Source organism: Perna viridis, chromosome 15, assembly GCF_037379345.1.
Source record: "Perna viridis isolate PV_CMFRI_1.1 ecotype Kerala chromosome 15, ASM3737934v1, whole genome shotgun sequence".
Classification (NCBI taxonomy): Eukaryota; Metazoa; Mollusca; class Bivalvia; order Mytilida; family Mytilidae; genus Perna; species Perna viridis.
The window spans coordinates 17,649,652-17,660,112 of record NC_142459.1 but is presented as its reverse complement, the minus strand read 5'-3'; the positions used below and the strand labels follow the sequence as shown (position 1 = coordinate 17,660,112).

The 10,461-nt window shown below is 35.6% G+C and overlaps 5 non-coding genes across 5 annotated transcripts; 2 read left to right on the top strand and 3 right to left on the bottom strand.

The window, feature by feature from the left end:
* Positions 1-2,145: 2,145 nt before the first annotated feature.
* Positions 2,146-2,237, bottom strand: Trnay-gua (transfer RNA tyrosine (anticodon GUA)). Its single transcript is given in 2 exon segments — positions 2,146-2,181; positions 2,201-2,237. It is a non-coding gene; the product is annotated as a tRNA-Tyr (tRNA).
* Positions 2,238-2,509: 272 nt separating this feature from the next.
* Positions 2,510-2,581, top strand: Trnad-guc (transfer RNA aspartic acid (anticodon GUC)). The gene has a single exon. It is a non-coding gene; the product is annotated as a tRNA-Asp (tRNA).
* A 312-nt stretch (positions 2,582-2,893) lies between these two features.
* On the bottom strand, positions 2,894-2,966 carry Trnaa-agc (transfer RNA alanine (anticodon AGC)). Its single transcript has one exon. It is a non-coding gene; the product is annotated as a tRNA-Ala (tRNA).
* A 274-nt stretch (positions 2,967-3,240) lies between these two features.
* Positions 3,241-3,332, bottom strand: Trnay-gua (transfer RNA tyrosine (anticodon GUA)). Its single transcript is given in 2 exon segments — positions 3,241-3,276; positions 3,296-3,332. It is a non-coding gene; the product is annotated as a tRNA-Tyr (tRNA).
* A 272-nt stretch (positions 3,333-3,604) lies between these two features.
* On the top strand, positions 3,605-3,676 carry Trnad-guc (transfer RNA aspartic acid (anticodon GUC)). The gene has a single exon. It is a non-coding gene; the product is annotated as a tRNA-Asp (tRNA).
* Positions 3,677-10,461: the final 6,785 nt, after the last annotated feature.

Here is a 10,461-nt window from a genome sequence, read left to right as displayed (position 1 = left end):
ATCTACCAGGTACACATTCACAAACTTTAAATACATTTTTAAGGTTTTTACTGACAAGAATTGCAACACCCTGTCTATTACAGTTGCTATTACTTGCAAAAATATCACCATTCCATAATGTCTTATCATTCTTTATATCTTCAAAAATAATATTATTCCAAAATGTTTCCTGTAAGCATACAATATCATACTTTCTTTCATTACATAATGAAAAAATACAATCCTTTTTACTTTGGTTACATAGACCATTACAATTAAAACTTATGAAGTTATAAGTAGCCATCACAAAAATAATTCTAATAATATACAACATTAAACACTCCATTATTAACTATTCAAATGTTTTTGTAAATTTGACAACCTTGCTGCTTTAATATTAGGCTTGATATTAAGCATACTTCTCCTTTTAATACCCAAGTAATTTCTCTTCTTCCCTACAACAGTGAAAGTATCTCCACTTTCCTCTTGGTCTTCATTGACCACGGGAAAAGTGTCCATAGTAATCTCATCCAGAGAATCACATGAACTTCTGACTTCCCCCTGGCTACTGTCATTTTGTTCAAGGGGGGAGACAGCACTTTCAACACTAAAACCATCAGACATTTTATCAATTCTATTTTCACCAGACAATTCAACATTTGATTTAGTAAGCAAAACTGGTTCAATATTACAATTATTCAAACAAATATTGTTTAATTCTTTATCTGTACCTTTCTTGACTTTATCATCTCTGACACATTCCGCACTGTCATCACCAACACCATCATCCATCTCAAAACACTCCTCCTCATCAATGTAAATACCATCTCCATTCCAATCACCGTCACCCTCATCATCAGTGCAAAGGCTAGCACCACCTTTAGCACTTTCACCAAAACCCACTTCATCTACATCCTCAGTGTAATGACTAGCATCGCCATTTACACTCACGATTCCATCTTCCATACTATCTCCTACATCTGTACCTTCACGAGAATCAACATTCTCCTGCACACTTGTACAAACCTCCTTCTCCTTACAATTTTTATCCATATATCCAACTTTCACATCTGTGGTTTTCATAGCCTCCTCATCTGCTTCTTTTATCAACTCCCGACATGACATTTCCTGCAAATTCTCAGAAGAAAATTGTGGAAAATGATTCACAATTTGCAATTCTTCTCTGGCTTTGCAATTACAATAGTCTTTCTTTCGAAAACAAAACGCACACTTGTTTTTTAAACATTTTCTACTAATGTGCCCCTGCTGACCACATTCAAAACATTTAAATTCTGGACAGTCTTTGTATATATGTTCTGAGCTAAAGCACCCAGAGCACACCTTGACTTGTTGGTTATGAATAACCCGGTAGTAAGCCGTCTCCTTTTCATTAACTGAAAACTTCATTGAATACGGTATTGAAGCCATGTTCGGCGGAAGTTTAACTTTGAAAATACGAGTTCCGTCAAAGACATTATTCTTTGACTTCATCCTATGCTTCTTTATCGGAGAAACAATCTCCACTCCAATCTTGGAAAATCTATCAATAATTTCTCGATCTGAGACATACATACTTAAATTTAGAATTGAAACGTACTTAAAACTTGCCTCTAATTCATTAACAGCGCACTTTTTACCATTTAAAGATAGTTCACCAATAACGGATTCCATCATTTTTCTCTCTCTTAGTACCACCTCATAACCAACTCCATTGTTCGGTACGCATGCAACGACACTTCCAACACCACATTTCGTCTCAATTTCATCAATAATCATTTCAGCCTCCACGGCACCAAAACCATCTACGGGGCACCCAACTAAAACGGTTTTCTCCTTTGAGAACTGTTCATTTGAAAAATTCATGTTTTTTCGGGAACTTTCTCCCCCACTATTATTAAAGTTTGCCATCAGTCTTTAGTCAAACCACTGAATACAAATCGAACACACCTTCCCTCCCCCTTTTCCCTGTAACGAAAACACAGGAAAAGGGGCTATTCAACAAATATTATGCGATAATATATGTCACATTCAATCAAATAATACACATTAAACTTCAGGAAATGTTTACAGTTACAAATATGGCGAAGAACTCACTAAAATCAGAATAATTTCCGGACAACACTTTGTTTACATGTTAAACATGGTACATCCAAAAACCAGCTCCTATCCCGCGAGGCGGATTCGAACCACCGACCTAAGGATGCCTTATTGAAACATTCCACTACAGTCCTCCGCTCTACCAACTGAGCTATCACGGGATCTGTCAATTTGATGCATTGATTGACATGTTATTCTACATGACAACACATTATTCTACACATGGTCGAATATAGTTCCTAATAAAACTGATAAGTTTTGCGCTGATCTGTGGATGATTTTTTTCTGTCCAATATGTCAATACGGTTTGGAAAAGAGCTGCGTTTTCCTATAGTGACATGGCCATATACTTAACAAGATGAACAATTATATGACTACAACGCCATGCATACTGTGCAGGTTTATATTACTAAAATTGAGAAGGCATTTCAAGTCCTCGGTAGTATAGTGGTCAGTATCCCCGCCTGTCACGCGGGAGACCGGGGTTCGATTCCCCGCCGGGGAGGATTTGTTTTTTCTTGTTTTTTGTACTATTCCAATCTTATCCCAAAGCCCTGCCGTTGTAACGGCTGAATAAATGGTTTCTTTTAAGTTATCGATATGTTTTAAAGTTTACATAATGACCATGTTGTCGACAGTGCAATATATAACAAAAAGCGTATGGGATATGAAGTTCCGATGAAAGAATATTGAAAAAGGCCTGCTTTCTTTGATTTTGCTTAGCTTTGTAGAATAATAGTAAAACAAAATCATTGAATATTTTTAGAGACAAAAGTAGAAAGAAATGTGTTTCGTTTTATCTGAACAAAAAAGAAACTGGAGAACCCGGGCATCGATCCCGGTACCTCTCGCATGCTAAGCGAGCGCTCTACCATGTGAGCTAGTTCCCCTCTACCAGACAAAGGTGGAAATTAACACTTATGTACGTCCTACGGCTATTCAACATGCCCATTAATTATTCTTTAAGGTTTACGGTGTAAGCATTTTAATTACTATAAACTGAAGAACCTGACCGGTTTCTGATGGAATATTGATTTCTAGACATCTGTACACAAGATATAAAAGGATTACATGTTGCATTGCTATGTATGACCATTCAAAGAAATAGTCGATATGTACAGATTTATAACTGCGACGGTTATGGGGAAAAATCAACAAAAAATATCCCGCGAGGCGGATTCGAACCACCGACCTAAGGATGCCTTATTGAAATATTCCACTACAGTCCTCCGCTCTACCAACTGAGCTATCACGGGATCTGTCAATTTGATGCATTGATTGACATGTTATTCTACATGACAACACATTATTCTACACATGGTCGAATATAGTTCCTAATAAAACTGATAAGTTTTGCGCTGATCTGTGGATGATTTTTTTCTGTCCAATATGTCAATACGGTTTGGAAAAGAGCTGCGTTTTCCTATAGTGACATGGCCATATACTTAACAAGATGAACAATTATATGACTACAACGCCATGCATACTGTGCAGGTTTATATTACTAAAATTGAGAAGGCATTTCAAGTCCTCGGTAGTATAGTGGTCAGTATCCCCGCCTGTCACGCGGGAGACCGGGGTTCGATTCCCCGCCGGGGAGGATTTGTTTTTTCTTGTTTTTTGTACTATTCCAATCTTATCCCAAAGCCCTGCCGTTGTAACGGCTGAATAAATGGTTTCCGGAGACTTCCGGTTTCCGGTTTTAGACGACGGCCACGTTTTCTGAGCTGGGTGAAAAATCGAAAAGTTTTTCTCGTTTTTACGAGTCATCCGCACATGTGGATATTCTTTTATTGGATTATTAACCTTAACTGTGATATTAAATAAGTATTTGTGCTTTTTATCAACCTGAACTGTGTTTCCTCCCTCCACCATGTCGGGTGGGAGGGGAGGTCGAAAAACCCTGAAAGAACTTACTGTGTTTGTTGATGTTGGAGACAACAAATCTGTATTAGCCGGTGCTGTTATTAAAAGTGTTGAAGAAGCAGTCGGAGAAGGAACAGTTGCTGCGTGTGTACCGAAAAGTGGAAACGGATATGAAATTACTTTGTTGGATTACGATGCTTTGGAACTTATCTGTGACACTGGATTTAAAATCAAGAACAATACGTTTAAACCAAATGCCATTTTCTCAAAAGAGAAGCTGGTAAGTTTTTTGAATGTTTCATATTATGTAACTGATGAAGAAATTACTAAAAAGCTAACAGATGCAGGCTTAGAACTTGTTACTTCTCTGAAACGCAGGATGTACCCTGGCACCTCGGTGGCGGATGGTACACGTTTCGCAGTAGTCAAATTCCCTGGTGAAATACAGAGCTTACCATATTCAATGAAGTTCTCAACTGGCATAAACTCTTTCGAATATATCCGAGTTGTACATGACAACCAGAAAAAGGTATGCACGAAGTGTTATGAAAGTGGTCACGTCTACGCCAACTGTCCAGAAAACCGATGCTTTAAGTGTTATAGAACTGGTCACCTAGCAAAGATGTGTAACACGCCACCGTGTAAAACCTGCAACAAATACCCCCACAAGTGTAACTGTACCCCTTGGGGGGAACATTCACGGCCAGAAGCCGAGATTGATGAGGCAGAGCTATGGCAGACGAAAGGCGGAGATACGACCTCGGATGATAATACAGAGGAGGCAACATTGATGACAGCTAATGATGATACAGTCGACACTGGTAGCGGTGATGTGCAGGATGACGATGATACACTTGACATTGAGGACATTTCAGATATTGAAACAGACAATTGTGTGAATCTAAAGAACATTATGAAAGAACCAGTTTCAAATATGGACACTGACAGTGTTGGTAATATTGATACTTGTAATAAATTTGGGGGGGTCTGGGTTTCTCGGGCATCAAGGGACAGCCTCGGATTCTGGTATTCCTCTTTTTACTACAGATTTTGCATGTAAGTCTGATGATAAAGACCAAAATGACTCCGAGTCTGTCCTAGAACTTGAGAAAGATAAGTCTGATGAAGATTGTGAAAACCCTAAGAAAATTTGTAAAATGGGGTCAGGTCATATTCGAAGAAGAAAGATGGTAACAGGTCCTTCACTTACTGCTGAGGACATTAAGAAGTTGAAACAAAATCCTAGACACAAACTTTCCTGTTAAGACTCCACCTTCATCGTCCTAAACCCTTTAGTAGCCCTTCTCCTTATTACGATGGTTAATATTGTGTCAATTAATGTCAATGGTCTTAGAGATTTGCATAAATTTGAACTTTTTAGTACATATTGTGAAGAGAATAAGTTTGATATTATTGCTATTCAAGAAACGTTTTGGGACGAGTCCGTTCAAAATAATTTAAGTAAATTATGGAATGGCAAAATATATGCCGAATGTACTGAAACCCATAGGCAAGGTGTTGGAATTTTAATTTCAAATAGATTAAAAGATAATGTTTCTTATGTAAAAAGTTTTGACGGCAGGTATCTACATATTAAGTTAAAAGTTGACGATAGAGAATTGGATATAATAACTTGTTATGCTCCAAATGTCGCGAAAGAAAAGGTTGCCTTTTTTGAGAAAATATCAAAAAATATCCCCATGTCAGAAAATACCATTTTACTCGGAGATTTTAACAACTCATTATCTAAACTCGACCCCCCAGAAAGGTCAGTTCACATAGAAGATAATGCTTTTAAATGTTTAGTACAATTATGCGAGACCCGTGATATTTATGATATTTGGAGAGCTAGAAACCATTCAGTCCGTTGTTACTCGTGGCGCAGAGTTATTAGTGATAAATTATGCCAAAGCCGTATAGATTTCATTTTTATTTCTAGGGTTTTGTCACAATTTGTCAAAAATGTTTATTACAAACACAATACGTTTAGCGACCACTCCGCCGTCGTGATGCGTGTCGACTTTGTAGATGTAGAGCGTGGCCCCGGCCTTTGGATTTTCAACAACATGTTATTAGAAGACGTTATGTTCACTGAAAAAATTCGTACTTTAATCGAAAATGAAAAGAAATGTCACTTATATAATAGTGAACCGCTGGTGTGGTATGATAATTTAAAATTCAAAATTAAGCAAATTTCAAAGCTTTTTGCTACGAATAAAAGAAAGGCAGAAAAGTCAGAATATTTTAAACTACAGCGTGAATATGAAAAAATGTCCCTCCAAGCGGCAAGTAATATAAATTTTAATGTTACTAAGTTTGAAGAAACCAAAATGAAACTTAAAGAGTATGAACATGATATATGTAGAGGTGCCATTCTCAGGTCCAAAGCCCATTGGGCGATCGAAAGCGATCGAAACTCTAAGTATTTTCTTGAATTAGAAAAGTTTAGGCAAAACAATAACTGTATAAAAGAACTCAAAACTCCCGACGGTAACTTACTCACAAATACCGACGACATTTTGAACGAAATCCACAGATTTTATAAAAACTTGTACTCTTGTACTGAAATTAATAAGGATAAGGCAGCGGAGATACTTGACTATATTTCCGAAAAAATTACAGAAGAAAACATGCAAATATTGGAATCTGAGGTAACTCTAGACGAGATTCGTTCGGCCTTATTCGGGATGGCTAAAAATAAGTCACCTGGTCCCTGCGGTTTAACAGTTGAGTTCTTTTGCAAATTTTTCGATTTATTTGGTGAAATTTTTATGAAGATTTTCAAAGTTATAGAAAATGAACAAATCCTTTCTAGATCTATGCGCCATGGTGTGATAAATCTTGTTTACAAAAATAAAGGAGATAAAAATAATCTTAAAAACTTTCGTCCAATTTCATTACTTTGCGTCGATTACAAAATTCTGGCAAGAGTTATGTCGAATCGCCTAAAAATCGTTCTGCCTAGTATCATCTCCGAAACACAGACATGTTGTGTAACCGGTCGCGATATCGCGGATACAACATCCAGCATACGAGACATTATAGAAGTCATTGAGAAGGACAACTTAGAAGCGTATTTGATTAAGGTTGATCAAGAAAAAGCATTCGATCGAGTCGATCACGAATATCTCTATCTTGCTTTGGAAAAATTCGGATTCGGGCCAAATTTTATTCGTTGGATAAAAATTTTTTATAATGACGTAAGCGGCAGTATTAAATGCAACGGATTCCAAACTAAATACGTAAAAATTAGAAACTCAATTAAGCAGGGTTGTCCCGTTTCTGCTCTCCTGTACGTCTTGGCCGCTGAACCTCTCAGACAGGCTATATTTAAAAACAAAAATATTGTAGGTGTTAAAATTCACAATTCAGAGAAAGAGGGTAAAGTTTTTCAACATGCCGATGATACTAATATATTTACTTCCGACAAAGAGTCTATAGGTGAAGTGTTTGAGGTCCTTGACTTATACTGTCAGGCTTCAGGTGCTAAAATTAATAAAGATAAATCAGAAATTATGTGTCTCGGAGCCGGTAAATTATCGGATCAAGAATTGTATAATCTAAAACTTAAACGAAGTGAAAATGTTACAAAAGTTTTAGGTATTTACGTTGGTAAAGATAAAGTTTCTTGTGAATATCTTAATTGGAGAGACAAAATTCAAACAATTAAGTCCATTCTCTCCCTTTGGAACAAGCGTCAGCTAACCCTCCACGGTCGCGCAACTGTCGTCTCTACTTTGATCATGTCGCGTTTATATTATACGCTAACAGTTTGTCCCCTGCCTGAAATTATTAAAGTTGAACTCCGGTCAGCAGTTTTAAATTTTTTATGGAAAGGGAAACCACCTTTAATTAAATACCAGTCAATTATAGGTGCAAAGGCTAATGGTGGCTTAAACATACCAGATATTTACTTAAAAATGCAAGCATTTAGATTAAAATTTCTTAAAAAATATTTAGACCCTAATTGCACTGCTCTTTGGAAGAGTGCATTTAGCTATTTCATTACAAATATCAATAATCTTGATGTTGCCGAAAATATTGTCCATTTGGTTTTAAATAACAGCCAGCTTAAGCAACTTCCGGTATTTTATCAAGAAATGATGGAATCATTCTACAGAATCAAACATAAAATCAGCTTCAAAATGGAACCACACCAGATTTATAATATCCCAATTTTTTGTAATCCAGAGATTAAGTATAACAATAAAATGCTCCTCTTTCAAAATTTCATAGATGCAGGCTTGTTTCTAGTAAAGCACATATCCTATGAAGTGGTACCAGGTTTTCTAAATCCGAATGCAATAATCGAAATAATCCAATCGCATAATCCAGATGAGAATGCCGAACACATAGCGTTATCCTTACAAAAGATTCTCGTTTCGATTCCTTTAGAATGGCACAAACACGTAAAAACTGTAAATAATCCCCAAGGTGACAAAACTCCGATACTCAAAATTATCGACGAAAATGACAAAGAAATTTTCTTCAATACATGTACAACTAAGAATTTCTATTCAGTCATTTTATCTTTATCGTGGGAACAGCCTACGGCCGAGAAGAAGTGGGCGGAGTTTTATCCTGAACTAGAATTTACACGCTTATACTCGCTTGTCAATCAAGAAACGTTAACGCCTGATTGCCGATGTTTGTACTATCGCATGATACATCGCTCTATATTTACCCTTGAAAAATTAAATAAAATAGGTACTGTAGATAATGAGATATGTAAGTGCTGTAATCAATCAACAGAAGACTTGTCTCATCTGTGGGTCACTTGTTCATTTCAGAAACCACTTCACAACTATTTAAAGGATTTATTATTTGACATGTTTAGGAATTGTTCTGCAGATATTGTGAACTCTATAGACTACGAACAACTTATCCTACTAGGTTATTTGAATACTTCAAAGCTTATAAATACATACTTTTTGAACTACATGATTTGTGTAGCTAGACTTGTCATTTATAAATCACGTAATCTGAAAGTGTTTGAAAACAAAAATATCGAAACAGTCCGTTTTTTCAAATATACAATTCAGAGATACATTGAATATGCTTTTGCTTTATATAGAGTGAAAAACAAAATGAACCAGTTTTATAAATATTTTCTTAATAGAAATCCACTCTTACGACTAGAAATGGATTCACTTGTGTTTCATTTTTGATTTTTAACATATGAGTGAAAGGAAAATGTTCTTGCCTAATTATTGTGATTAGTTGTAGACATTGTTTATATAAATACAACTTGATACATGTACAACTGTGTTTGTATGCAGAAAGCATTGTTATCTATTTTTATTTCTTCATTTCTTCTAACATGTATTGGCTAACTTTGGCTAAATACAAAATTAAGTATATCAAAAAGACATGAACTTATGTTCACGTCCATATATATCGTCATGCTTAAATATATACATATACATATATTCGTTGAACTTGTAAAACCGGGTATTGTCCGGTTAAACACAACCTTGTAAATATTAATGAATAAAATATTTTTACAATGAAAAAAAAAAGTATCCCCGCCTGTCACGCGGGAGACCGGGGTTCGATTCCCCGCCCGGGAGGATGTGTTTTTTCTTGTTTTTTGTACTATTCCAATCTTATCCCAAAGCCCTGCCGCTGTAATGGCTGAATAAATGGTTTCTTTTAAGTTATCGATATGTTTTAAAGTTTACATAATGACCATGTTGTCGACAGTGCAATATATAACAAAAAGCGTATGGGATATGAAGTTCCGATGAAAGAATATTGAAAAAGGCCTGCTTTCTTTGATTTTGCTTAGCTTTGTAGAATAATAGTAAAACAAAGTCATAGAATATTTTTAGAGACAAAAATGGAAAGAAATGTGTTCGTTTTATCTGAACAAAAAAGAAACTGGAGAACCTGGGCATCGATCCCGGTACCTCTCGCATGCTAAGCGAGCGCTTTTTTTTATCTTGATAAAATTTTATTCACAGTAAAACATCATATAAAAGAATTATTGGGCTAGTCTCCCAATAATTCACATATCACAGATCACAAATTGTCTTTAAATTACATTGACAGTATATATAGGAATAAGTATATTTAAAAGTCTATCACAACATTATCATCAGAGATGCGCAGAACAGGATTGTCATTCAAGTAATATTTTTGAAACAAAGAAACGTTCTTTTTCTGTATATAATACATGTAAGCATACTTAACATGCTTTTGAAGAACAGATTTAAAATAAGAAATAATGTGCAAAACTTTCTCATCTTTCATGACTAAATTTCTTCTCTTTACAACACAAAACCTTCTAACAGATAAAGCAGTATTAACAAAATAAAAGTTTACTTTTTTATCTTTCTTGAGTAGACCGAAATAACAGAGAAAATTAAAGTCTAACATATTGATAAAGCTAGCTGAACTATTACACAATATATTATGTAAAAAGTCTTTAAAAAAGTCATTGAATCGAGTCAAACATCTACACGAAATTATAAGATGTTCTAAGTCCTCATGCATATCATCACAAACTGGACACAATGA